Here is a 27760-nt window from a genome sequence, read left to right as displayed (position 1 = left end):
GAAGTTGACTAGCGGACATTCCTGTGGGTAAGGAACTATACTCACTCATATAACTTTCGATTAGACTCGCTACATCTTTCTAGAGTTCCAGGTAAACCACTCTTTTATTACGCTCGCTCCCTTAGTCTCAGTACCGAGTACCGATCCGATAAGAGATTGAAATGGAATTGAAACATTCTTACAAAAGTCAAGACAAGAGGGCAGGAAAGACTGATTCAAAGGCTAGGCAAAGGGCAAAGGTGGTGCCCCTACGAGAACTGGCTCTCTATATTAAGATTAAGCAAGATAGATGTGTTAGTGGCAGCTTCTTCTAATTCCTATGATTCTGCAGATTCAAATCCGTATGTTATGTATGATTCAGTGGATGAAAGATCGGATTATTATCTTTAATTAAGCATCTCTTTCATCTTCATTTTCTCTAGTGGTATCTGCTGCTTAAGATTTGACTTTTGCTTCCAAAACGGAAAGAAAGGTAAAAGCCAATCCTACGTCCAGGTTTCCGGGACTTTCTTCCCACAGGTTATTCTATACTATACAATTTCTGAAAGAGAGGACCACTCGGGGAGATGAGTCAAAGCTTTCTATAAGATACCAAAGACAGGCGAAGCAAAGGAAAGAGAAAGACTAGCCTGCGTAGTATTACCAGGCACACCTCTCCTAGTGTTTTTCAACCCTGAAGGGAATGAGCAGCTAGCTAACTCGAACTAACCATCATATGGATCCTCAAAAGCATGGCTTGCTTGAATTCTCCGCAGAGAAAGAAAGGGATCAAAGAAACCTACGATGTATCCTCAATCTACCTACCGAGGTATTTCAGCCTTTCAATTATGATTCTTCTCCCGGGTAAAGAACCGGCGAATGAAGGCTCCGTGGCGGCATCGGAGCTGCCAATAAGCCAATCCGTTCCCAGTGACCCATCTAATTGATTCGATCCAGTGCAGAAAGAAGCGAGTGAGCGGCAAATGATCCCATATAGGAACAGGCGCTGTCTCTCAATCCCGGGATTCCAATCCCAATTTTCTGTTTCCCCTACTACCTTAACTTCCAATTAGATCGGGGGCAAGCAGTCATAGGTTTCACTCCTACTCCTGGTATGCCTTTGATAACCTGCATTCCCCAGAAGAGAAGGTGACTCAAAGCAAAGTCGAAGTTTCCTGTCCTTCCCGTAACACGCCTTCTTGCTTTCTCCTTTGAAGGCAATCCTCCCCCTGAAATGCGAAACTCTTCAGTCTACAACAAACAAGTGGGAGAGGCAGGATTCAAACCAGCGTAGACATATTGCCAACGAATTTACAGTCCATCCCCATTAACCACTCGGGCACTCTCCCCTTCCTGGGCCGAGGCCCCCCTCAATGGGTTCTAAGAAGGAGGGCTGAAAAAAAGCTTATTGATTTGGTCACCTACTTATTTTATGTAATTTTGTTAGGCTACTACTTTTCACGGTTCTTCCGTGAAGTGGGAAAGGAACTCGGAGCTTTTCAAAGAAATGATGTCTATGGATGTCCACAGACTCCTAGGCTAGAAGATGAATGGTATGGCACCTTAAGCAACTTAATAAAACTCGTATAGAAACAAAGGGCTTGCTTCCGCATAAGATAAGAATGGTCTGGTGTCCCAGTTCATTCGGACCTGTAGTTAGCTCAGCTTGAGCAGCACTTTACAACCGATAGCACAAAAGAGAACAACGGGAGGCGAGCCCTACCTATTAGGATAGGATTTTGCGTGCATTCTTCCTCTTCTTATTCTTATGAATCTTCTTTGGAGTTCCTAATAAAGACTCCACTCACTATTTCTACTTCCTTTATCGTGGGCTTTCGAGCGAGGAAAAGAAGGAGGGAAATTACGTGTGATGACAGGTTCACCTATCTTATTTACGCTATTTCCTTGGTGCTCTCATACGAATCAAAGGCTGAGCCTGGAATGGAAAGAGATTCCCTCTTGTGGAAGGCACTAACTCCTTTTATTAAAATATTCATAAAGAAATTCCTGTAATAGTGGATGCCGCAGGAATAAAGGTTTACACAGACTTGTTGAGCTGAAAGCGAGCCTGATTGATGATATGGTTTAGGGCTTAGAATGGCCTATAGCGCATAACAGAAAGAAATCTAGCTATTGCCTTGATCCTTTGGTCTGCTCGGGTCATTCCATTGATACGCTCATCGGGCTCGTCGTTAGGGCTGACAAGGAGAGGAATCATTCCCATCGAATCTCTTCTCCCAGATCTTCTTTGTAGTCCAACTTGGTATATGTAAGAATTCATGCTCAGTTGGGGGAATAGTGTGACTTGGCTGCTTTCTTCGAAAAATTTATTATTCTTTTTTTCCTCTGTTTTGTAAGTGAACGAAAGGCTAACATAAGCTAGAGTGGAACGATCTACTTTTCTATCTTGATGGCTGCGAAAGCCTTAATTCAATTAAAATGTTATATGGTTTCAGCTGATTACGAGCACAGCAGGGTAGTAATGCATAAAGGAAGGAATCGAGCGAATGTAAGTGCTTCGAGTACGCCCGTTCACCATAAGGCGAGCGGGAAAGATAGTACGGTGAAAATTATCTGGATTCTTATTAGCATTATGTTCATCAGCCCTAATGAGCCTAGGAGAGGGAAATTGGTATTTACCATCTAATAGCTTTTCTTTAAGATCATGCATATCATTAGTTGATAACCATTTAGTCCAATCATATGCACCTGCGAACTGTATATCCATCAATTGAGCCACATCCTCCATAGTACACTTTGTTGTGAAATTCCTAGAAATCAAATGTTTTGTACTATATTGTATGTATATTATTTGTTTTTCATAGGAATTTAAATTATAGTGGGCGTTCTGCCACTTCAGATTGGAAAATCGTATCATATTGTTCTGTCACTCTAGACGGGCTTAAATAGTTGGATTTTATTGAAATGACACGGCCCCACGGTGTCTTTCTCAAGCCACTACCCCCAGTGTCTGGTCAAGCGGGCACTACTATCGTGTGCTACCAACTTCCAGTGTCTGGTCAACTTAGTGATGAGAGGTTCCAGGATATCTCATCAACCGGAACATGCCACTAAGAACGGCTCTTTTATTGATCTCTAAGTGGTAGAACCTGGTGAACCGGGCGTACTGGATGGGTTGATTTCATTCTTATCCCTAAAGGGTCATAGAAGGGGTGATGTACTTTTCTTGTTTGGAATATAGTAGCAAGCCTAGGGTTGATTTCATTCTTATCCCTAAAGGGTCATAGAAGGGGTGATGTACTTTTCTTGTTTGGAATATAGTAGCAAGCCTAGGGTTGATTTCATTCTTATCCCTAAAGGGTCATAGAAGGGGTGATGTACTTTTCTTGTTTGGAATATAGTAGCAAGCCTAGGGCTAGATTAATCAATTCTATTCCATCTGTTCGTGAGTCAGGTTAGACATCAAAGAGAGGCTGGACTGGGCTCCACACTAGATTTTATCTGAGATGGCGAGAATTCTTTAGTAAAGGCATGGCTTAAGCCCACTCGGGACGGGAGGTTTTTCAACGACTATTACAGCTCGTAGAACCTTGAGGAATCGAGACTAGTCTAAACTAGTATAATAAGTGACTAGCCTAGTGCTACTCCTCCACAGAAGACTTGCTAGAATAGCTACCACCCTTTCTCTTGACTTTCCTTGCCCACGTCGGATTACGTAAGAATCCATTCAACAAGCCAAACCAAAGCCTTTTTGCAAAAGCATCAGTAGACGCAGAAAGAGATCCTATTCCCCAAGCCCATCTTCAAGGGTACTTACGCTCTAGGGAGACTATCTTCTTTATCATAGGGTAGGAGGCTTCCAAATCTGCATTCCCATCCCCCGATGAGAGATCGAAGCACAGGAAAGGCAGGCTGCGAAGCGATTGTTCTCGAAGCAAAGGCCCATACAATTCCCTTTTCCTTATCTAATAAATATTAAATAAATATGCCCTTTGATCGCTACAAGTATGTAGCCACGTAAACGAAAAGAAGGCAAGCTATCTGATGAATTTGCTGAAAATGCCAATGCCGCATCACCACCTTTCTTAACACCTGACCTCTTGACTAAAATGAGCCAAGGAGTCCTTTTAGGATGAGGTTGATGCTCCTTGATCGGAGCCTGGTCTGGGATCGAGAATTTTCCCTCTACTATCAAAATTACAAAAATTACGAGTAGAAGGGCTCATCCCAGAAGTTTTTCCTAGAGGTGAAAGTACTTATGCAGGGTCGGGTTAAATGAGTTCCGCTACCACACTTTCCGAATAGAAGAAAGAAAAGCATAACATCACTATTGATGAGAGTAAAGAGTCTTATCAGATCTTCTGCGGCTCTTCAAGCACATTAGGGGTACCCTTGTAAACACTCTACTAAGTATGGATCGGGTCGGACTCGTTGCAAGACCCTTAGGAGGATAAAGACATGACCATAGGAATTCATAGAGAGCGCCCTTTGGCTCTTCTGAAATACCCAAAAATAAATGGTTTGTATTCATGTCGCGCTGAGGAGGTTATTAACCGTTTGGACGAGCTGGTCGAGATAGATGTGGTGTCCAGTCACTCACGTTGGTGAGGGCTGCGCTATGCCACCTGTCCTTACCCTGGGAGTACTGCAAAGCTAACGGTAGGTAAAAGAGATCCGGGACCATCCTTCTTTTCATAGGCTGGAGCAAGCCTTACGTTTACATAACTATGCCCCTTTAGTTGCATGTTCAACCCAGGCAAGACCTACTGTAGAGAATCTTCCTAGCTCATCAGTTAGAGAGAGGGATATCCTTCTTATATCCAGGGTCAGGCAAAGGGAAGAGAGCGAATCAAGTACGAGCTTTCTGCTTCGACTTTTCTCACCTATATCTCGCTACTTGATTCCGAAGCCTAACAAGCCGGTAAGGGATGAAGATTCAAAATAGGCGGGACAGCTTACAGTGTTTAGTATTGGTCTGCATCAATTCTCTTCTCGGTGTGGGCTTGCAAGAATGAAGTAGTAATAAGTCCGGAAATGAGCTAGCCTTAAAGGAAAGATTTTTAGAACCTGAAGTCTCTTTCATGAGCTCAGCTTTAGTGCCACGTTCAAGCTCAAAGCAGGGAAAGGCGGGTATGAACTCATACTAGTTAGCCTGGATTGGCACCTCTTCTCGGCACTCGATCTAACTCAAAAAATGAATCTTTCACTGGATAAGGAAGAGTAAGGTTAGCGAGGTTCCTGCTATGGTGAAGTGAAATTTACTATAGTGGGAAGAAGACAGGTGGGAGCAAGAGCAAGCGGAGCGAGAGCAAAGCAAGTTCCAGTGGTGGGCTGCCCCTATTTGAATTTGAATAAGGCTGGTCCCATTGAAATCTTTTTCATGGTATGGAACTCACTTCATACCTGCAACAGAGTAAAAGCTGCGGTAATGCTGACTCTCCTGGTCAATAGGGCTATTCAAACCCTAAGCTGTTACTGCAAGAGCTGCAGATCTTATCCTAGAATAGAAGCTCAACCAGTTGCCGGTACTCCTTCATCAGCTGTGGGATGCTTAGACGGTACTAGTGCTTGAGTAAGCGGTGCTCCCTTTCTGTTTGCAATTACCGCTGCAGACCTAAAAGAAGCTGTTTTCCAATTCCAATTTTAGAATAGGTTGTTCTCGAATAAGCTCTTTGAAAGATAACTGAATGCGTTTAGTCCCTTGGGGATGGGTCTGCGCCCAGGGGCTCTTTTTAGCACTTTTGAGGAAGTGAAGACGAATAGTCGAGTTGCCTGCTTGACTGCTTTCATATCCTGATGTCAGAAAGGGTGTTCTCTCGCACTCTTTTAGCTGCAAGGGAACCGTCAGGTTGTAGTGGTTGAAGTAGAGCCAAGCAGCGATGGACTAAGCGAGTCAAATAACGCTGGTGCGAACCATGTTGGATGACGGGCGAGGGTGAGAAAGAAGTCCTGCTCTGCTGCCCTTTGTTAAGCAAAGTGAGTTGACTTCGTTTCAGGCCATGTTGTTCAGTCTCCTGGAACTAAACTCTTAGATGCAGCCGCCTCCATCCATCGGCAATCTGCTCCCGTACGGACGTTGACATGCTTAGCGAAGGTCTCCTTATTTACGATTTACGACGAAATTTAGATCAGGTTTCACGAAAGGAATGGAGAAAGACCCTCCTAACGCTGGGCAAGAAAATAAGAAGCTTCGGCTTAGGGCGACCAAACCAAGCTCGATTCGCTCCAAATTCCCACAGTGCCTTCCCTATGGAAGCTAAGTTCTTGATGAATGAGAATGTTATTCCAACTCCATGATCTCAGGTTCTTCCTCGGCCCCTTTCTTCTGTCTTTGACTTTGCTTTTTCGGGCATTCATCCCGAGACTACATTCCCTGAGGGCGGAACTCTTCATCTCAAGCCTATGGCTATCAGTTCCATGCTTTTACTTTAACAGACCTGCTTGCCCTAATCGAATGTTATCCCTGACTCCATCCCCTTAAGGAAGGAAGGTGATCCTTCATCTAATGCCGTGCTTTTCCAACTCCCCTTCTTCCCATCTCAGTCATCTCTCTTACCTGAGCATAGAAGATAAGGGAAGAACTCATCTATTGTTCTTGCATTCCTTGTTAACAATTTACCCGGTAACTGTACAAATCATACTACAATCAATTCTTTGCTAGCGGCTTGATTCACACAAAGAGAAAAAGTAAGCTATGACTTATCTCCTGGCTATGACTTAAGTCCTGCTTTCGTAACTCTAAATAGAAGAAGTAAAGTCCTAACTAACTCCTCAAGCTATAAGTCTTCCCTCTTCCTTGCCTACAAGAGGTGAGGAATGAGGCTGATTTTGGCCTTCGTAATGCCCGGCAGAGAGCCTTTAAAAAGAAAGACTTCTTTACGGCTTTCCTAAGTCGGAAGATTACTGGCTTGCTGCCTTATCTCTTGAACAACATGCGAAAATGCGAAAGAGTAATTCAATCAATCTTTTTACGTGTAACAGGAAAAGAGTCTGAATCGGAAACTGCATTTCTTACTCCGGGAGAAGAGAGGGGACAAGTAAGAGAGGAGGCTTTCAACTGACTATCTCCATAGATAGAGGATGCTCCTCCTTCTCAGGTCGGGATGGGATTCTAACTACTAAATAGTCTCTTCCCACCGGAGCCTGAGGGGAAGAGACGAGATAATTAGACTTTCTATGACATTTCATCATAAGTAGCGATCATTTTCTATTCTACGGCTTAGAGGTCGAGTTAAGTAAAGACCCTCCGTAAGACCTCCTAAAGAGGAGAGAATTAGCATTTCATCTAAGGGGCGAAAGCCAGGGTTATTGGATTTCTTATTAGTTTCGTCTACCTTAAGGGAGTAGGATCAGACTCAATTAGAAGGCATTGCTTCCTTCGGATCATAATCTCTTCTACTGGGAATAGATCTACTGTCAAATCTCCTTTCTACCTAGGTGTAACCTTTGAGAATCCGTCTTCCTAGAAATGCCTCAACCTTCAATCTGAAACCCTTCGACTTCGATCGGCCTAAGAAGGAGGATCGTGGTCTTATTATCCTCCCGTCTCTGGAACAACAGGAGGGCTACGCCCCTTTAGCTACCTGGGTGAGCGCCTCTTGGAATATTCGACTTAACTCCGAAACCCCTCAACTCAGGAACTGACGGTTGGCTTGAAGAAAGACCTTCCAGGAGCTCTACATCACCCTATATATGGGATTGATTGAGCCGGCATTCATGCTAATTCAATGTGGGCATTCCTACGAACATACCATACATGGAGCCAATGTAAAGCCGGGTGCGAAAAGTTCAGTTCATTTGGCGCTTTTGAGAGTAAGCAAATGAAGATCTCGAGTTAGGCGCTTGAGATGCGACTGAACTAAGACCTGTACGTGTACGGTGTTTAGAGCGAAGACATACTCTGAAAAAGATAATCTCCACCCTAGCATGCAGTATGAAATGAATGCGTTAAGCTACTAATCAGGAAGTTATCCAATGCAATAAATAAGATAGAAAACTAACCTAGGGGTCCAAACCTTGACGCCAGACATTTAATGGAAAATTGAAAAGTCCGAATGGCAACTCACTCAAGAGTCAGTCTGTTAGAGCGGTCAAGCAGGAGGAGATTACTCTATACGGGCTAGACAGACTGGCAGGAAAGATGGAGTTATCTATTTAACTGAACTGCATCTCGTGCTATGAATGCTAACCCAATCAAGCAATCCCAGCAAGGTGTTGTAGAGGTAAAGGAAGTTATTATAGCTAGAAAGAAAGGGTAGGTTGAATCTGAAAAGTACTCTGTGGGGGTAACTATGTTAATTGCGTAAAAAAAAAAGAAAATGTTATGTGCTCCCGGGAAATAAATTGCTACTCTATTCGATGGGCCAGGAACAATCGAAAAAAGCCAGACCTGTACGGTATCTCTTTGAATCCTGACTCAATAAGCTTAATATGGTGATACCCCCGATTGTACCAACCTACATATGTCTCTCCTCCATCAATCGTAGTTATTGTCATTTTGATTCCTTGATTTGTCCGATGAGAAAGTAGATCTGGAAAACTGTGAATACAGTTAGTGAAGCTAGACCGGGAAGACCTCTTACGAGAGTTGCTTGCCTTCTACCGATTGACTGCTTCTATTCTCGTTATTTTACTTTTCCCTATTTGCGTACGGATTTGCTTAACGAATACTTCCCTCAGGCTGGTTATTCCTTGCTTGACAAAAGAGAAGGTGATGAAATCAGAGAAGAAGCTTACTCCAACGTAAGGAGGGAAAGCAGCCTCGCTCAGCGCGAAATAGCGTATATATAGAATAGAAGTTCCACCTCTTTTTGACTCCTAGACCAAGAGTTCTCATCTCCTTACAGAGTGGATGTATTTTGGGGGAGGCATGAAAGGAGTAGGGCCACGGTTAGCCAACTTATCTGGCAGCGGAGAAAGGTAAAGACAAAACTCGGCTAAAAAAGGATTCCAACCGGGAAAAGACAGCAAGAGATTTTGTAGAAAGGGGCTCGAAAGCTGATGAGGAAAAAGAAAAGATTCGGGATAAAGAGGTGCTGTTGTGGCCTAGGACTCAGATTCTGTACCTTTCCTTCAAAGTGTTCCACCAGTAAGTAGCCCTCCTATATCTTAAGGATAAACGCGGTCTCATAGGTCTTTATGAAGAGCTTTTATGAAAAAAGGCTATCCTTTCCCTTCCTTCCCCTTCTCGCCCTACTAGCAACTTAATTAGCTACTAGGGATCGAAAAAACAGAAACAGTAAGTAAGCAATGCGTACTTCTTTCCTAGTCTAGTGGATCTGCATAGCAGAGCAAAATCCTCTACCCTGACCTTACTTGTTGTACTTGATTCACCTACGAAAATAGACAACATGGGTCAGGGCTTTCTTATCTTGTTATAGGGCTTTAGCCTTCTCCTTCATATGCTTTATAAGGGCCTCTTGCCTCTAGCATAATGAAGGATAAGTCCTACTGAATCAAGAACTATAAGGCTTTCCAAGAGAGAAAGAGATTTCGAAATGTTAAAGTAAAGACGCACCTTAGCTTTTAGCTTTCACGTAGCTCCATAGGATTTAGCCGCTTTAACCAAAGAATAGACGAAAGAAGAGGGGTTTCCTCTACTCTATTAGAAGAAAAGAAGCAAATCGGGCTTAGAAAGCGGCATTGATTCTTGAAGAGACCGCATATCCCTCCACTTTTACTCAATTGCATCGAGCCTAGCTTTTTTGGGTCGGTCTTTCACTTCTTTGACTCAATTAGCCTTTATAAGATAAGAGTCAATTCCCTTTATGACGAAGGCCTAGCGCTAAAGAGAGAAAAGAGTTTCGGCCTTGACTTCTACCCTAAAGCAATTGTAGCTGCGCTCAGGGAGATATCCTACAAGCCCAATTTCTATAAGCAAAAAGTAGTGTGGTTTTATACCCGACTCAACAGGGCCTAAAAAAGGCTATTGAGCTCGTGAGAAGGCCCATTCCTAGAGGTCCGAAGCCTCGACATGAGGAGAGGATTGTTGGATGAGATCGCTACCTCCCACCTTCCTCGGCCGGAACTTATCTACACGTCTACACGCGCGAAAGCCTTCTTTGGTCTTGGGTCGAATTCTCTTTCCTCACTATGTTACCTGGGGACTCAGAGATCCTAAGTGCCAACTCTTGCTTCTTTTCTTCTTTTTTAACAACGATATTTTTTCTTTCTTCTTTGCTTATGGGAGGCTTTCCCGTCACTGGTTCTTATCGCTTTTTGTCTCCACTTACAAGGCATTTCAGCACATGTCCGGATTCTTTGTTTTCACAGCAAGCAGGGGCCGAATCCAAGTAGGCGAGGCGAATCTATGCTTTCTATGGTTTAATCGAATACCAATTGCTTGGATGCGTGTGAAAACTTCGAGATTACTTGAAAAAAAAAGAATTTTAACCTCAACAAATGGTCCATTTGTTGATGGGCGAACGACGGGGATTGAACCCGCGCATGGTGGATTGTGAATCCACCACCCGGTGGCTTCTATGAAGAAGGCGGCGCCTTAACTAGCCCTACCTAAATCAATTCCCTTGCTTGAATCGATACGCTTACCGGACTTCCATTTCTGTATTTCGAGCTATTCAATTGATTTTGTTGCAGACTCTTCCCCCGGCCCAGTAGTTGAGCTTGACCCTCGCCCTACGCGGAGATCTTTCCTTTTAGGTACAGGTTAATTTAGCTAAGGCATTCAAAGCCTTAGCGCTTACTCTTTCACCGTTCTATTAAATTGAAGGTTAACTTCCCCAAACCGGCCTTCAAAGGCGGAGGAGTAAAAAGCGACTTTCTATTCAAATTAGACAAATTTGAGCTTTATCCGCTTCAATTCAATAAGGAATTATTATCTAAATAGTAAGAGTGGGAACTCAAAAGCAAGAACTCTTAACCATCATTCCTTAACTCTAAAGGGCGTGAATGTGTAGATCAAGCAAGAAGGGAGCTATGGGATAGCGCCCGATTGATTGAGCGTCTTACAGCCAGTCAAGCAAGCTAGCAAAGCCAGCGCAGAAGCCCGGATCCACACAGGGAACTTCAAAGGAGGTTATCTTTAACCTACTGCTCTTAAAAAAAAATGGAAATCTTTATTGGTTACTTCCAATTACGTAAATCAATAGTTCAAACCGCACTCAAAGGTAGGGCATTTCCCATTTTAATAGGAACTTCTGTACCAGAAACAATCCCATTGTCCGTCTGGTTGATGAAATAGGGGTTCCCGGTGAAAAAGAGGAGAGAAGGTGAGAACTCTCAATCGAAGGCGTACAATCATGCTTCCCTTCACTTTGCTTGTTTCATACAGGACTCTTCTTTCTTTAAGGAACGGAACCCTCTTGAATCAATTGACTAGCCGAGATAGATGAGTTTCATAAAAGATGATTCTTTCGTATATTTCGTAGAAAAGGTATCCTACCGATCGGAAGTCTTCGTTGGGACCCTTTCAACCATCTTCCTTTTTCAAGAAAGCTAGTATCCTATTTCTTTAATAAGAAAGAGCGCTAGCGAGCTTCTATTCTCTCCGTAAAGTCACCGCCGTACTAGTTATCTGAACCCGAACAACTGGTCTTAAAGAAAACGAATGAAGTACCGAACGAGTGGAATAAACGAACGGAATACTTGAAGTGAGTCTAACGAGTAAGACAACGCCGGAAACCTAACTAGGAATCAAACTAGTCTTCTCCCTTATTTCTTTTATGAACTCACTGACTCCTTTTTCCTTCTCCCCCACTTCGTTCCTTTCCAGTGAGTCAAGCGAGTCTGTTTCGTTCCTCTTTCTTCAAAGAGTGGCTAATTCCCTTCTTCCGCTTTGGTTGGTTTATCCTATCCCTTTAGTACATCTCGGGCGATGAGAGAACCTTCCATACTTGTTTCTTAAGTAAGGACAGATATTCAGTAACAACTTCTTACCAGACAAAGGACTTGGGTTCGATCGGACTATTTGGTTAGTTTGAGGATTCTCACTTCCCTTCTTCGAGCATAGCATGAAGCTACCGAAGGAGTGAAACGACTCTTTTCACTCGACTAATCATCCGTCAGACATCAAGAACAAGGTACGTAAGTCACTGTCCTGTTAAGGAGTGAAACCCAGGTACGTGTAGTCACTCATAGCTGGCTATATGAGTGAGTACTCCCACTCTTTATTGACTAGAAAGGCTATCGAATCAGAGAAATGAAAGAAAGTCTCATAGCAAGATCCCGATAATAGCATAGCCCTTTCTCTTATTACTGAGAAATTAACGTTTTAACGATGAATTAGGAATCGTCCATATTATGACGAGAAGACGCATTCGTGAAGGCCTATAGAGCCCGTAGAAAATCAATAATGAAAGAATCTCGCACTATATAGAGCCGGCTGACTGGTAAGATAGACGAGAGCTACGGGAGAAGAGCGTTAAGCCACTTTACCAATAGGTTCAGGAGCAAGAACTCATTCTTGAGGTTTAAGCTCACGACGTCAGATTTCCACAAGGGAATCCCTTAACGTACGGATTGAAAGGTAGGCCACGACCTAACCAGCTTGTGGCTTAGGGGAGTAATCACTCAATTTAACCTATGAGGTACGTAGGTCACTCATATGAGGCCAAGAAGCGTAATAGCCCGTAATAGCCTAGGGGTTGGGTTGACCCGCGGCAAAACTCACTGTGTTCCGTTTGTAAAGCGGGCATTATCAGTCAGCTTTGTAGCAGGACAGCTAATAGGTTAGGTACGTAAGTCACTAACCCGCTTGCGGGTTAGGCTATTATGCGTCCTGTCCTCTATTTACATCAAGAGTACGAATGAAGTTCTTAGGGCCCTATCTATCTAGATAATTTTCTCATGATATGTGCTGTCCTCTGTCTGGCTCTGTAGTAAGTTCCCTGCTAAGGCTGGGATGGGACTCCCCAATGGAATGGTGTTAGAGCGGCTTGGCATTCCGCCCCTATCGCTAAATCAATGAGATACGTGGATCAAGAAGCTATCTTTGTTTGAGCGGCTCTGCCTAAGGTCGAGCTGCTATCGCTGCTTGCCCCTCTCGTCTAGTGGCTTTTGCCTTTTTAAAAAAATATTTTCAACTTTTTTTTGTCTAGAAAGAGAATGCCTTCTATAATATAATAACAAATACATAATCTAAGGGAAAAGACATGAGATCAAGTGAGAAAGAACTAATGAATGTTCTTGCTCCTCAAGAAAGACAAGACGGCAGGGAACTAAGGTGATGTTGTAGCTTTTCCACCTACCTATCATACAATCTATACTTTGAGACCTGATGAATGAAGGGCGGGCTCACTCCTCTAATGCTGTGATAGAAAAGAGAGGTACCAGGGGAATCAATGCTCTCAGCTGAAACAGGGCGTCTGTCTTCGGGCAATCTGCTGCTTGAGAAGAGGCTGCACATGAAGGAGAGGTAGCATCATGATATCATTAATACGATTTCCTCCCAGGGGATTTAGGCCTTCGAAGATGATGGACAATTTACTCTTTCTAATCTAATGGCATAAGTATCAAAGGAAGAACTGATTGACCTATTACTAGGTTATGTCCTTTCATGCAGTGCGAGTTAGGTTGAATTTATCCTTGAGATTGGACGCAAGAAGGAATAGAACTCCGAAGCTTTGGTAGCGAAAGAATATTTTAGTGCGGAGCTTTACCTTTTTTACTCCTCTAAAGGGAGGGCAAGGTGATTTATCATTGACCATTCATTCTGTAACGTTCATAAAGCCCTTCCCCTTCCTCCTACAGTTTAGGAAGATAGCAGCCAGAAAGACGAGAAGTATTGGGATAACTGAATACTTTTATGCCTCTATCAATGTAGTAACCCTCTTTTTTGAATCTTAATTAGAAAGCGGAGTAGCTTGCCGAATCCAAAGTGTCTATCTCCGCCGCCTCTGATTCTTATAGGAGCTAGGATTCTTTCCTAGTACCAAAACTTACAGGAAAAACTAGGGCTCTTATATAATATAAATAAGACTCTTAGCTTACTCTTCTAGAGCTAGAACAGGGGAATTCAAGCCATCTAAGCACTTTTTTTCGATAGGCCGGCCAGGCTGACTATTACCGAGTTCGCTGGTCATTCCAGGCTGAATCTTATGGTGAGTTCTAGGGAAGGCCTATAAAGCTCTCAAGATACAATAAATAGAGACCGGTGGCATCTGACTTTCAGTTGAAATAAAGTAAAGACAAGAAGAAAGTCTAGCCGGAATAAACTACATGAAAGCAAGCAGAGGAAGCGGAGAGGTACTTGAGAGAATGGAGGGCGGATTTCGTAGCGCTTAATCGTGGTTGGGGCATTCCTTCTTTTAAAAGAAGACTACAGGACGAAAGAAGAAGCTCTTACATCGGGTAAGTAGACCGCTCGAATAGGCTGAGAGACAAACCGTTCGGTAGGGCGCTTTGATGCTTAGTCAGGGGAAAGAACGAATTCTTTAGATAAAGGCTTGTCCCCAGGTGCCTATCAAAAGTCCTAAGCAAAGTGGTCTCCCTTCGAGGAACGTAGCGACTGTCAAGAACAGCAAAGCGACCGAGTCGAGCTCAAGGAATGAAGAGCTATTCAAGCTTTTGTCCTTATCTACTTTCATTTAGACTAAGGTGTCAATGGCACCCTTACCTCTTCTTAGTGACATAGAAATAAAGACTAGATTGAGTAGTGTTATTCATTCCATTTAATAGAAAGCAGTTGCAAGCTCCCTCTTTATATTCTTCAAAAGTATGATTTACCAACTAAGACAAAGTGAGCTTAGGCAAAAAAACTTGCATCAATCCCGATTGTCGACCTTAGCAACAAGTAGCTTGCACGACCAGCACAGCACTAACGGAGACGAAGAGAGTTTTCCGCGTCCGTCGATCCGGTAGGAAAAAGTAAGATGAAAGCCCATTGGAGTCATCCTACAAAGGGTTTATGGATCACTGCTTAGTTTTAAGGATTGCTACGACATCAGTTTACCGGTACAATAATGGTTAGGGACTTTTTTTTTAGTCCTTTATTAACATTAACTGAAGACCAAGCCAATCTCGATGAAAAATAGAGAAATACAAGTACATCCCCTTGTTCTGCCATTTGACTTTCTTTGAATTTCAACTTCTTATCTCGAGCCTAATTTTTTTAATATAAGGAATTTTTTTTACCCTCGGGACAAGATTCAATCATACACAAATAGCCAGGCGATCTCATACACAATAAGAGTAGGTTCTAGGGACAAAGTAGCTTAGTTGAACATAGTGAGACTAAGGGACGAAAGGTCAAACCCAGAAATGTGCAAGCGAGACCCAGCAAGAAAACTTTTTCGCGCGAAAGCTGTTGCTTGTTCCATAACTTGCTCCTCCATTTGCTGGGATGTAATCATCGCGGAGTCATTGGTACTAGATAGACCATAATCATTTCATACGCTATTTTGGATCTGGTCTGATCCTCTTTATTGATGGTCTTAAACCTGAGGTCCGACGTGATGTCATCTCCCAGTCTCCTACTTCCTTGGTACGAGCTGCATCACTGGCTCGTTCATTTGACGAGCGCTACCTGTTACAGAGTTCGGTTGCACGATAAAAAGCAAGGGTGCCTTCCTCATCGATGCGGACCTCTCCGTCCAATTCATCTTCTCCTTCACTTACGTCAACTAAATCTGCATTGCCGCCTCTCCTTCCGTCTCCTCCAACTAAGCCTCTGCCACCAGTGAAGAAATTGTCGGCAGCAGAAATGCAACTGCGACGGGAAAAGGGGTTGTGCTTTACTTGCGACGATAAATTCTCGTGGAAGCACAAATGTCCGAATCGCCAATACATGATTCTGCAGGTGGATGAACCGGATGGCGATGTTTCCTCCTCTGTTGTCGCCGAACCTGTTCCACCTTCCGTCGGATGATTCTCCAACTTTGCATCATTTGTCATTACAAGCTTATCATGGCACTTCTGGCAAATGTACTATCTACTTTTCTGGGTCGATTGCAGGCACCACCGTGCGCATTCTTCTCGATGGTGGCAGTTCTGACAACTTCATTCAGCCTCGAATTGCTCACTATCTGAAGTAGCCAATTGAACCGGTTCCCAACTTAAAAGCAATGGTTGGCAGTGGACAAAGGTTACCTATTGAAGGTCTCATTCATAACTTGGACATTTGCATACAGGGACATCATTTATTCCTCGGTGTCTTTGTTATGCCCTTAGCCGGTTCTGATGTTGTCATGGGCGCTTCGTGGCTCTCAACTCTTGGAGCCCATATAGCTTATTATAGTACAGCATCTTTGAAATTTGACCTTAATGTTTCGTTCAATTACAAGGGGGAAAAAGTCCTCTACCCCTACTGAGGCACAATTCCATAACATCCAACGGTTCCAGGACACAGGTGCGATTGCTGAAGCTTATACATTGACATATTTTGCACTTGACTTGGAATCCGACCCTCTGTCTTCTCTTCCAGAGTCTACACCCTCTGATTTACGTGCCATCCTAACTCGTTATCGGCAGGTCCTTGACACTCCTAAGGGCTTACCAATGCCCCGGCCACATTTCAATCGTTGATGAATTCGGTTTTCCGAGATTTGCTCCGAAAGTGCGTCTTGATATTTTTCGATGATATATTAGTGTTTAGCAAGTCTTGGCCACTGCATTTGGATCACTTGTCCCTCGTTTTGGATCGTCTACAGGCCCATTCTCTCTATGCCAAACCTTCTAAGTACTCCTTTGCTTTGGACAGACCAAGATAGAGTCTTTGGGCCATGTCGTGTCCGGTTCTGGTGTTGAAATGGACCAACAAAACAAAAGGTGGCAACTGTTTTGGCTTGGCCTACTCCAACTACTAGAACTCAACTTAGGGGATTTTTTGGCCTCACCGGTTATTACCGGCCTTTCATACTAGGCTATGCTCAACTTGCAGGCCCACTCACGAATTACAGAAGGACAAGTTTTCTTGGACTGATGCGGCCCAACATTCTTTTGACGCATTGAAGCTGGCTATGACTCGGGCGCCCGTTCTTGCTTTACCCGACTTTCAGAAACCGTTTGTTGTCGAGACTGATGCATCAGGGTGTGGCATCGGCGCAGTCCTCAGTCAAGACGGCCATCCAATCGCCTATTTTCGAAGAAGCTCTCGCCACGAATGCAATCGAAGTCAGCTTATGTTCGGGAACTCCACGCTATCTCTGAAGCCGTTGCCAAATTCAGACACTACTTGCTTGGACATTTTTTTATCATTCGTACAGATCACAAAAGTTTAAAGCACCTTTCCGAGCAAGTTATTCAAAGGCCAGAACAGGCTACCGAAGCTCATGGGATTTCACTATTCCATCGAATACAAAGCCGGTAAAACGAATCAAGCTGCCGATGCTTTATCACGGGTTTGTTACATGGCACTGACTGTCTCCCATTTTACCTTCGTGGATAACATTTATGCCGCCGTTCGCTCTTCTGTTCCGTTGCAGCTGTTCCGTGAACGCCTTTCTCAAGATCCTGGGGCCTCGGAGGGGTTTTCGATAAAACAGGGGTTGTTATTTTACCATGACCGGCTAGTTTTGTCTGAGGACAATCCAGAGTTACTTCAAACCGTTATTCGCGAATTTCACACCACTCCGGTTGGTGGTCATGCTGGCGTCTTACGCACCTTCCATCGCATAGCGGCTCAGTTCTATTGGAAAGGCATGCGTCAGGATATTCAACGGTTTATTCAGTCTTGTATGGTTTGTCAGCGCGCCAAGTCCTCTCAACTGCACCCTGCTGGGTTATTGTGCCCCCTACCTCTTCCTTCTCAGATATGGGAGGACGTTGCAATGGACTTTATTACGGGACATCCACCATCGCGCGGCTTCACGGTTATAATAGTTGTGGTTGACCGTTTGTCAAAATACGGCCATTTTGCACCCCATCGAGCTAATTACACGAGTTCCCAAGTTGCTGAGACTTTTGTTTCCACTATAGTGAAACTCCATGGCGGGCTATTGTTTCTGATCGTGATAAAGCTTTCACAAGTGCTTTTTGGAAACATTTATGTAAGCTTCATGGTACGTACTACTTTGAATATGAGCTCGTCGTACCACCCGCAAACGGAGGCTTTAAATAAATGTTTGGAGCTGTACCTACGTTGCTTCGTTCATGAGACTCCGCGTTTATGGGTTTCCTACTTGCCTTGGGCTGAGTATTGTTACAACTCGTCCTTCCAGACTTCCATTGGTATGACTCCATTCAGAGCTGTGTATGGTCGTGACCCCCCTGTTCTTCTTAAGTTTCATCCGGACGATGGGGTCCCTTCAGAATTGGAGCAACTGTTAAGAGATCGAGATGCAATACTTTCTCTCCTTAAGCGTAATTTACAGAATGCTCAGACTCGTATGAAACGCTACGCGGATACCAAGCGAAGGGAACTTCATGCCTACCTTGCTTTAAAGCGATATAGAGATAGAGTGATTTATAGTGCTAGGAATGATGAAAATCTCTGTTCTGTTGTCTTTCAGTTCTGAGTTTGACCTTGGTTTAAATGTTATTCGTTCTTTTCATTTCCTGTAAGATTAAAAAAATGTAATTCTTTGTAATTAAACATAATCTCTATCTCTTCCTATCGAGAAGTTCTTTACTTGGAAAGTCAGCATTTGCCATACTTGACTGCGGGTTCACTCCCTTCCTTCTTAGTCTAGCCCAGACCTTTCTAATACATAAGATGTCATAAATACAGAATAAGACTAGGAATCTCGATTAGAAGACTTGCTCCCTACCGGCTACCTGTGACTGGCTGAGAGATTGATTTTCCTTGTACCGCTTTCGGAAATAGAATGGAATCTGGGATCAAAGGAGATTAGGGGATGAGTTCGCACCCACATTCTCTCATAGAGTAGCGACCATAGTGACTAATTGGCAAGGAAGACGCTTGGGGAAAACTCCCTTCATCTAAAAGGAAGGGGTGGCGGATGCTCTTGATTGAAACCCGAAATCCATGCTTTTCCGAACCAGAATCGAAGAGAAAACAAAGTGAACGAAAACTGGTGCGCGTAGAAACGAGAAGTAGACCGAAAGGCCCTCAACCCCCACAGCAGAATCTAAAGTCGTTGTTTACCTGCCGCAAGACCTAGAAAAGAGATAGAACAGGGCAGCTGCCCTAGGAATGGAAATTGAGTCACCGAGATCGGTACGGTACGTAGCATAGGACCTCGGAAAGAACTCGTCTTTGTTCTGATGACGCTAAGAAGACCTTGAAAAGCCATAAGACGGATAAGATTGCGACAGGTAATGACGAATCAATCAAGCCAGGACCTTGTCCCCTTCCAGTGCCCCGGAGGCATTCATTCTAAGAAGTACACTGGGAGTTTACCTGTTCTTTTCAAAGAGAGGGCAGATTGAATCCTTGTGAATCGAAGAGGAACGAAGTCCCTTGAAACGATGCGGGTTAGCCGGGAGGAGATCAAATAGAAAAGTGGACGATTCCAGGTCAGAGACCGAAGCAAGGTTGACATCCTTGATGGATACCCCTTTATCCCTTAGCGAGTCAAAAGAGAGGGGACGTGGTCAAGGGTAGTTCTAGAGCTAACAGGAGGTATGCCCGTCCTCATTGCCGAATGACGAGAAGAAACCACAGGCAGGAGACGGCGTAGATCACAGATTAGTTCTCTTGTTGTTAGGTTCCCTTGAGTGAAGATTGAAAAAGCCCAGGTTTCTTTGACTTCCATGTTGGATTCATGAACGTAGGTAGGAGAACTTCCTAAATCAAGAGAGTAGCGTTGGATGACTGACAGAAGGAGATGGGCTTACTCGGTTTCAAACTGAACTTGTTGCGAGGGGTTCAAAATGGATTATACTCTTTCTCTCAATCTTTCGTCTATCCTATGTCTCTTTCCTCTGTTCTTTGTCCTTCTCCTACTAGGAGTAGCAGGAAAGTCGTCAATTGGATATATGATAGATAGTATGGGGACGGTGCTTCGGGTTAGCACTCTCTATTTTCTTTTCGTTGGTGAACAAGTCTCATTCGTTTGGCCGGCCCTAAATCAGCATTGAAATCATTTTTGAATGGGCATAGTTTGATTTTGACTTATGAGTAACAGGCTCTGTTTATCAACTACGGAGGATCAATTAGCATTACCTCACCTGAAATTGGCACATAAACACTCGAAACCAACAATGAGCGACTATGCTTAAACGGGTATGCTGCTTGGGTTGATTTCAGCTGTTGGGGAGGACAAGTACTTTTACTTGAGTACTTAATTTGATGCTTCATAGGCTACTTGGTCCGGGCCGGGAAGGCTATAGAGGACACGGATTCATGTGGAAGATTGCCTCGTAACTAATTCCACCCTCAATGAAATGAAGGAATTTATGGATCAAATCCAGAGGAGGCGACTGGAAGGAGCTCCCGTGTCAATCACTTCCATTCCTCTCATTAGACCATCTGTAGCACTCATAGCTACAGCCCGAACTCTATTATGCTGTACTTCACAAGTCACATTAATTAAGTTTACTGACAGTATCTTGACCCTTAACTACCAGAGCGTTGAAAATATTAGGGGGGGAAGAGACTTTCGCGATGTTCAATAAAGGGTCTAAGAGCTCTTGCAATAGGTCTAGCAATCTATTACAAAACAGATTGAATACCATGGCTTGGGGGTTTTTGCAGGTTAACAAGGAGAGCCACGGATGAATCATAGATTCTAGTTGGAGATCCAAGGGCCTTTCCTCTAAGGGAAGGAGACGGAGACGACCTATCAATGTGGCAAAAAGAAAGACGGAAGCAGCTCCAGAGAAGTTTACTATAGGAAGGTCAGGACTCTAATAATCAGATACCGGCAAGCCTTGCATGACACTCGTTTGACGAGGTGGTTTGAATAGATTGACTAAGAGATATATTGGATAAATTATCAAATGATAGAGAATCTAAGCAAGGACTAGAGGCATAAGAGATTAGTAATAAGGAAGAGACTGTCACCGGACTCCCCAACGGGGCCCAAGAGAGGCTCCAAGCCCTGAGACAAGGATAGTTTGTCGTGAGTGGCTGCCCAATGTGGAGAAATCCTTTAATCAGGATGGGCGCTGAAGAAAGCTGCTCCAGAAGAGAACCTTGGAAGGGGTGGCCCACAATAGAAAAAGGTGCCCCAAGCCCTAATTCACAGGCTTCATATCTTGACTCCGTCGCCATAGGAAGAGTTCTCCATAAATCCATACGCAGCGGAAACGACCACAGCCGACGCCTCAGGGGAGACAAAAAGAGAAATCGATGACGCAATGCATTCAAGATCTTGGTGCTTTTTCGAACGTTTTCACGTCGCCTTTTTCCGAGGATTCACAAAGGACCTTTTCTCGAAACTACGTATTCTATTTACTTTCCAAAATGGGTCCTTTTTTGTGTCCGAAACCCCGCCCATTTAGATTCATTTCAGGATTCGTCGGCGATCAACTCGTCACAACAGGTAAAACTTTTCGTACCTGGCTCAGCGGATGTATCTATCAATGCATTCAGAGGGGCTGCCCCTGCGTATTGTGACTGAGCAACGTCGCTGTTGGGTGCTATAGGTGGAGGACGACAGATCCTACTCCGTCTGATACGGCCCGTTCACTCATTATTGATCAAGCATTGGCCCCTTATAAAGCTAAAGACAGAAGTCAGTAGTCACTCCGGAAGAACGAATGTTTTCGGTAGTAATAGTAAGAAAAAGCGCTAGGAGAAGGCCCCTTGGATTCTTATGATCCTAACATTTACATATATACATATAAATAGGCATCCCGCCCACACGCCATTATCAAAGTACAGGCGAACCGGTTGGGACTCAAAGAAAGAAGGGGACTTTTTACCCAATCCAATGATTGACAGGGCTGGGGCGGGCGTTAACTAAGTACTCAAGCTGCTGGAGCGCAGGTTGGGCAGTAAGCTTCGTTGATTCCCCACGAAGGAATCGGAATCTCGCTACTTCCCCTTACCGGAGTTTGGTTTGAGACTCAGGCTAGAGGATCCTTACTCTCCTGGGATTATTAGAGTGTCAGATTAGCCTTTGGATTCGTTCTGCCTTCCACTCTATATCTAATCATTTTCCCTACCAGTCGCTCTCTCTTTGGCCGGCCGTTAGATCAAGATAAGAAAGATCAGAACGTGAATGATGAGAATAGTATACAAACAAGAACACCACGATCTTGACGTTGCGGATGACGTCCGGCACCTTAATCCTCATCGGCACCGGAGGTTATGGTCGCTGGTATATTGATTTACTAACAAGGCCTTCGTACCTCTCGCTCCTAGGACTAGCGGAACTAAGACCTGTGAAAGAAACTAGGAGATAAAGCCCTTGATATGACCTTACGGATTAACACAGAATCAATCTCTGACTTTCTTCCCCTTTGAAATCCATTCTTGCATCTGCTTTCCTTGTTAGCCTAGCTAGTCAACATCCGCTCTCTAGAAAGCACTTTCTAATTCGAATGGGCAAAGCTCTTCCTTCCTTTGGTGATGAAGTTGGGCCGTCTTTATTATGTCAATTCTGAGTCAACCATATTCCCATCCTCGGCTTTCAGCCAAGGACAATCAACAAAGAAAGAACAACGAAGTAGCAACTCTTCACTTCGGAGCAAACTACCCGGGATAACGACCAAAAAGAAGGGCAGCTTTCACACGACAACACGAGTGAGAAGAACAAGGAAGTAGGAGATATCAGCTTGAAGGTCTTTCCTTGACACGAAGGCTATAAGCATCAAAGGAATACCAGACCTAAATGACTTAGGAGTTTTAACTAGGAAAAGTCCGTACCTTACTTACCCGGGCCAAAGCGCTTTCAATGGTGATGAAAGAAGGGGAAATGAAATCGTAAACTATATAATCAGAAATCCCACAACTGTGAAAATAGACCCAACAAATGTCTTCCTGCAAACCCGCTGTTGAATGATAGCCATTACATTTCAGAATGGGAAGATGCCATCATCGGCTGTTTCAAACTCTTGAGATCGAAGTTAGCACTAAAGTAAACCATTGGGGAATAGGATTATCAGCCTAGAGCGGAGCCTTTAGGGTCAGACCGGGGAAGGAAAGATGACTTCTTTCTTGCTTTCTGCCTTACTCCCGTATCATCTAGGGTTAGAGCCAGGAGGGCATAGGAATTAGGAATTGATAACGGAAAGGGGACGACTAAAAGGACTGACCTAAGGGTCTTCCATCTTTACAGTGAGTCCACTTCTTTACAGAACCGTAACAAAACCTCAAAGTTCCTTTACCAGGCATTTTGTCCGTAAGAGTTCCGACTGGATCTAGGGAATAGTAAAAAGTAATAGAATCCCTGGGAATAGTAAGGGAATTCCCCGGTTTGGGAATAGATTAACCAGGTTTAGTAGTGCTAATCCTTATATAGAGAACTCCCGATCGTAACTTGGATGATTTCATCGACCCTCCCATATACATCCAAACATGGCACTCTCCTAAAGTGGATTTATCTACTTTTAGGTTTGGTCTTATGTTTCGTGTGTATGATTGGGTGGTCGAGTTTGCAAATATGGATCTTCGGGTCCTCGCAGACACGAAGTCATCTAGTGCCTAGCTCCTTAGGAGAGAGTGATTCTCTCTTGCGGACCATTGGACCATAAGACTTTCGGCGTTGAGAACCTTTGTATCCGAGAGTAGACCTGTCATTCAAGAGCGAATTACTTTACTATCAGCCCAAGGATCAGGGCAACCTCTTGGATATCTCGCTTCTTGGCCGCTCTTTACGCTGTCCCACCATTTGGTGGTGTGCGGATAAGATATATCCGGGGAAGCGCTTTTATAAGTATGCTATCCTTGGCGACGATATTTGTATCGCCGACTCAAAGGTCGCAGAAGTCTACCTATCTACACTTAAGGATTTAGGTGTGACTATATCACTTCCTAAGTCTTTAGTGTCAGATGTGGATGGCGCTTAGTTTGCTAAGAAGTTTAGGTCTAAGAATTGTTCAGTGGATTTATCCCCAGTTTCTATTTGAAACCTGGCTAATTCCCATACAATACATGGAGTGTATTCCCTTCGTCATCTCTATAAGATACATAAAAGAAAGAAAGAGGTTTTTCCACTCTATGTGGATTGTATGGTATTGGTTATAGGCTTCTTGGTGAACTTAACCACACTAAGTCGTCTACAGTCTTACGGCTGAAGGCGATTTGGTTAAAGGCTAAGTTTCGAGTGGTGGATAGGACGGGGTAAGCCCTTCAATCCCTACCTGAAGGGAAGAAAAGTTTTCTATCTCCTTAAGGAGTTAAAACCTAAGGAGGTCCGACTCTTCCCTGAACAGTTGGTCTTTGATGGGGAGCGGGAGATTCTTGAAAGAAACGTTGTCTATCAATGGATGAGACAATGGTTCACTTGGCTGTCCTGGTACCATACCATCAGTTCTAATCCAGACCCTTCCCTCGATCAATTCTTTGATGCTCCTATATGTGCTACTTCCTGGAAGCGCCAAGACTTTGAGAGTAATATCTATATTCTTGCTAAGGTCTACGATATGGGGGTGGCTTGGTCACTTCAGACTTGTCCTTCGTACGTCTTGGACGATAAGACAGTGGTCACCTTGGATCCTCGGTGGTCTGAGTGGGCACGACTTCATGATGGCACCAGTGGATTAACCAACACTGGTCTATCAGTGAAGCTGGCATAAGAATTTTGGAAGGTAAGAAGTGAAATCAGCTAATCGAGATAGTAATACACATAGATGCATCCCTGTCCTAGTTACGTCCGGCATAGGAATTGAAGGAGAAGGATTTGCTGCTAACTTACCAGATTTTCCCTCTTCTCAATCTAGGGAGAGTACAACTATCAGAATAAGTACCTCGGGTCACCGTTAATCCACGGCAGGATAAACAAGGAGACGTATAAGAGTCTTTTGGATTTGATTCGATCCAAACTGTCAGGCTGGAAGGCAAATCAACTGCCGCTTGCAGGACGGATCACCTTAGCCAAAGCATGCATTCAGTCTATTCCAACTTTTCAAATGCAGTCAGCCAAACTGCCGGGCCATGTTTCCGGATATCTTTTGCAACTGCGCCAAAAAATCGGTCTGGGGTCAATTCTTTTTTTGTGCTGTCCAATTCCTCTCGATTTGAAGAAAAAAAGTCTTTGCAAGCCTCCTCGGGGTTATAGGCGGCATTTTATGCCAAGGCAGGATGTTGCGAAAGCACTCGTTGAAAGAGCGAATAACATTCATGTTTCCGCTCCCGGATTCGGTTCTCGAACTCGAGCAAACTAGAAATAACATAAGAAAGGTTGGTCGGATCAACGCGTAGAGAAATGCTATCCGACTTGATCACGCGTTTAAATTACTTGATCTGATTTACTATTCCAATTCCACTTTTTCTTTTTTGAGATTCTGTTGGTGTTCAGTGTGGTCTTGCTAATCTATATGTTTTCAGTTTCAAGAAAGAGAAGGAAACGGGGAAGAAGCGGGGTAGAGAAATGGCTAACTCATCAGGCTCATAACCTGAATTTTGCAGGTTCGAATCCTGTCTCTGCCTAATTTATTCGAAAGGTAGCCTCTCCAGGCTAGCTTACCATTACTTAGAAAAGCCGGAAAGAAGTAAGGGAAGGCTTAGCTCAAAGACTTTCAAGAGCTTNNNCAAGGAATAGGCAGGCGATCCTCTTTGAAGGCTACTACGCATCCTCTACTGCTTGCCCTACTGTTCTGGTAGAACTAGGCTTTTGGCTGAACTAGCATCTTCTTCCAGTATTCTTAGCTTACTCTTTGCTTCCTGCTCTTGCCCTAACTATTTGACCCGCTTCCCATTACTAAATAGGGCAATTCCCCGAAAATGCCCCGCCCGTAGGTTCCTTTGTGTCGTTGGGGATTGAAATAGGAGGTTTGGAAGGAATCCTGAACCTGTGGTGGCGTTCTTGTGCTAATCGGTCCGGTCTCTGAAAGAAGGTGCAAAAGAGGCAAGAACGACTCAAGCAGCACCGACTAAGGGAACTTGTCCACGAATGTTGCATTCACCGGGACACTTGAGAGACCTTCTTTTATCAAATTGTTGGGAAATAGTCGAATCTTCCTCTTTCGAGAGCCGTGCTAGGGCTGCTAAGTCCTTTTCTGGGTGATCATCCCCTTACGAAAGAACATCTTATTACCATATTTAGCGTAAGTGCTGTGAAGAGATAGGTCGAGCGAAGGTCCCTAGGATCGTAGACTGCTTGGCTCACCCTTATTTGTAACGGTCTTACCGCCGAGATGCAACTATTGTATACCCGGGATCTGGTGGCCCTATTATATTAGTTGCAAACCCTTAGCTGCTCTTTTCTCGACTTGGCTTGCTTCATCAGGAACTTGAAAGCTGAATGAGATGTGCTAGACCGGGGCTTCTCTTTCCTCGGCCACTAAGCGATAGACTTGAGACAGATAGCTTTAGCTGATCTGATCTGCAACTATCTTTTGACTTTGAAAACGGAGTAACCAACCGCCTTACCCGCCAAGATCCTCTGCAATAGGGGACTTGGGGTCCATGGTCAGATCAATAAATTCGACTTTTGGGCACCTTACGCACTGGTCTTCCAGACCGTATAACCTTTTTATGGACTTAAACTCCTTCCTCGGGAATAATGAATGATGAAAAAGCTACAGCCTACTAAGAAAGCAGTGGAAATGCTCCTTGGTGACTAGAAGGAATTCGATCACCAACCGGTCGTGGCACTTATTGGAATGGTGAAATCAAGGAGGAGAAGGAAGGCCAAAGAAAGAGCTTCAAATTTGCTACGACTTCTTCCCAAAAGCTTCGCATTAGCGACTACGTACCTGAAAAGAGTTCGATTTAGGAGAGTGAAAAGCTCTTATTCTTCTTCCTTTTCTTTCATCAGCAGAGAGTTCAAAAAGAGAGGAGCATGAAGATAGTTCAGTTCTTGATGCTCTTCGAGAATCTGATGCTTCAACCTGGCTTCCCAACTTCTACTCCTATAAGAGGTTAAAAGAAACTCGACTGAGTTGGAGAGGAGAGAATGGCCACTCATTAAAGGCTTTCTCCGCGCCGCGGTAAGAGTATCGGCAGAAGAAACGGGTGTAAGGGCTCAATAAAGTCGAAGAGGAGCAAAGAGCAGCTACAGCAACTCAAAAGAAGGGTTCCTACGCTTCAGCTCTATGAGCGAAAGACACTATTCTAGTAGTGGAAAAAACCTCTCTTCTTCTATTAGTAAAGTGGATTCCTATTTTCGATTGACTTTCTTACTTCCTATCCCTGTTATGTCAAGGGTGATACGACTTCCATTTGATATTGGATACCAGATCGACTCGCTTTTCACCTTAGATCAGGGCTAGATCGGGGCTTTTTGGTACAAGATACCCGAGACTAACCTAACGATTTCAAGTAGCCGTAGAATAGAACGAAGATCGTAGAGCACTGAAGGCTACGCTTGCTCGAACATCCAACTCAAAGCCCGCCCGCTTGCTTGCGAACAAGAACTACCAGTTTACAGACCAGTTTCGGCTAAAGCCCCCTATCTTGATCTTAAAGTTCCCTTTGGCTAATAATAGTTGATGAAATAACAAAACTCTAACTGGGCAGACCCTTAATCACTTCTAGTGGACTATGCATAGGGCTACCCACGGAGCGGTGAAAAGACAGAATGTATTCCTATTGATTCTAAGGGAGAACGAAGGACGGAGTGGAGGATGGAGGCGGATCGGTTGGAACGCGGGCTAGCCCTCTTGGAATCATTATTACTTTGAAGACAAGAAGAAAGCTGCACCTGCCACCGACTATTTCAAGAAAGGAGGATTCATCCCATAGCTTTGTTGGAGTTTGAGGGTTTCTTCCTTCCCCTTATTAGGGCTGGGAGCGGTTAATATATAAAGTTTGATTGCTCGTGAAAGTTCCCTCCACTGGGCTGTCATCAATGTTAGCAGATCGGGTTAAAAAAAGAATACGTAATTAAGTTACCTTTGTCAGGGGCTAAGTTCC

General features: G+C 44.0%; 1 long non-coding RNA gene across 1 annotated transcript; it reads left to right on the top strand.

Annotated features, from left to right (window-relative positions):
• The first annotated feature begins 1236 nt into the window (after positions 1–1236).
• LOC110268594 lies at positions 1237–22614 on the top strand. Its single transcript, XR_002356832.1, has 3 exons — positions 1237–1887; positions 18345–18350; positions 22603–22614. It is a non-coding gene; the product is annotated as an uncharacterized LOC110268594 (long non-coding RNA).
• Positions 22615–27760: the final 5146 nt, after the last annotated feature.

The sequence above is a fragment of the Arachis ipaensis genome, unplaced genomic scaffold, assembly GCF_000816755.2.
Source record: "Arachis ipaensis cultivar K30076 unplaced genomic scaffold, Araip1.1 Aipa433, whole genome shotgun sequence".
NCBI classification, from domain to species: domain Eukaryota; kingdom Viridiplantae; phylum Streptophyta; class Magnoliopsida; order Fabales; family Fabaceae; genus Arachis; species Arachis ipaensis.
The sequence above is the reverse complement of the archived record's forward strand: the minus strand, read 5'-3'. Positions and strand labels throughout refer to the sequence as shown.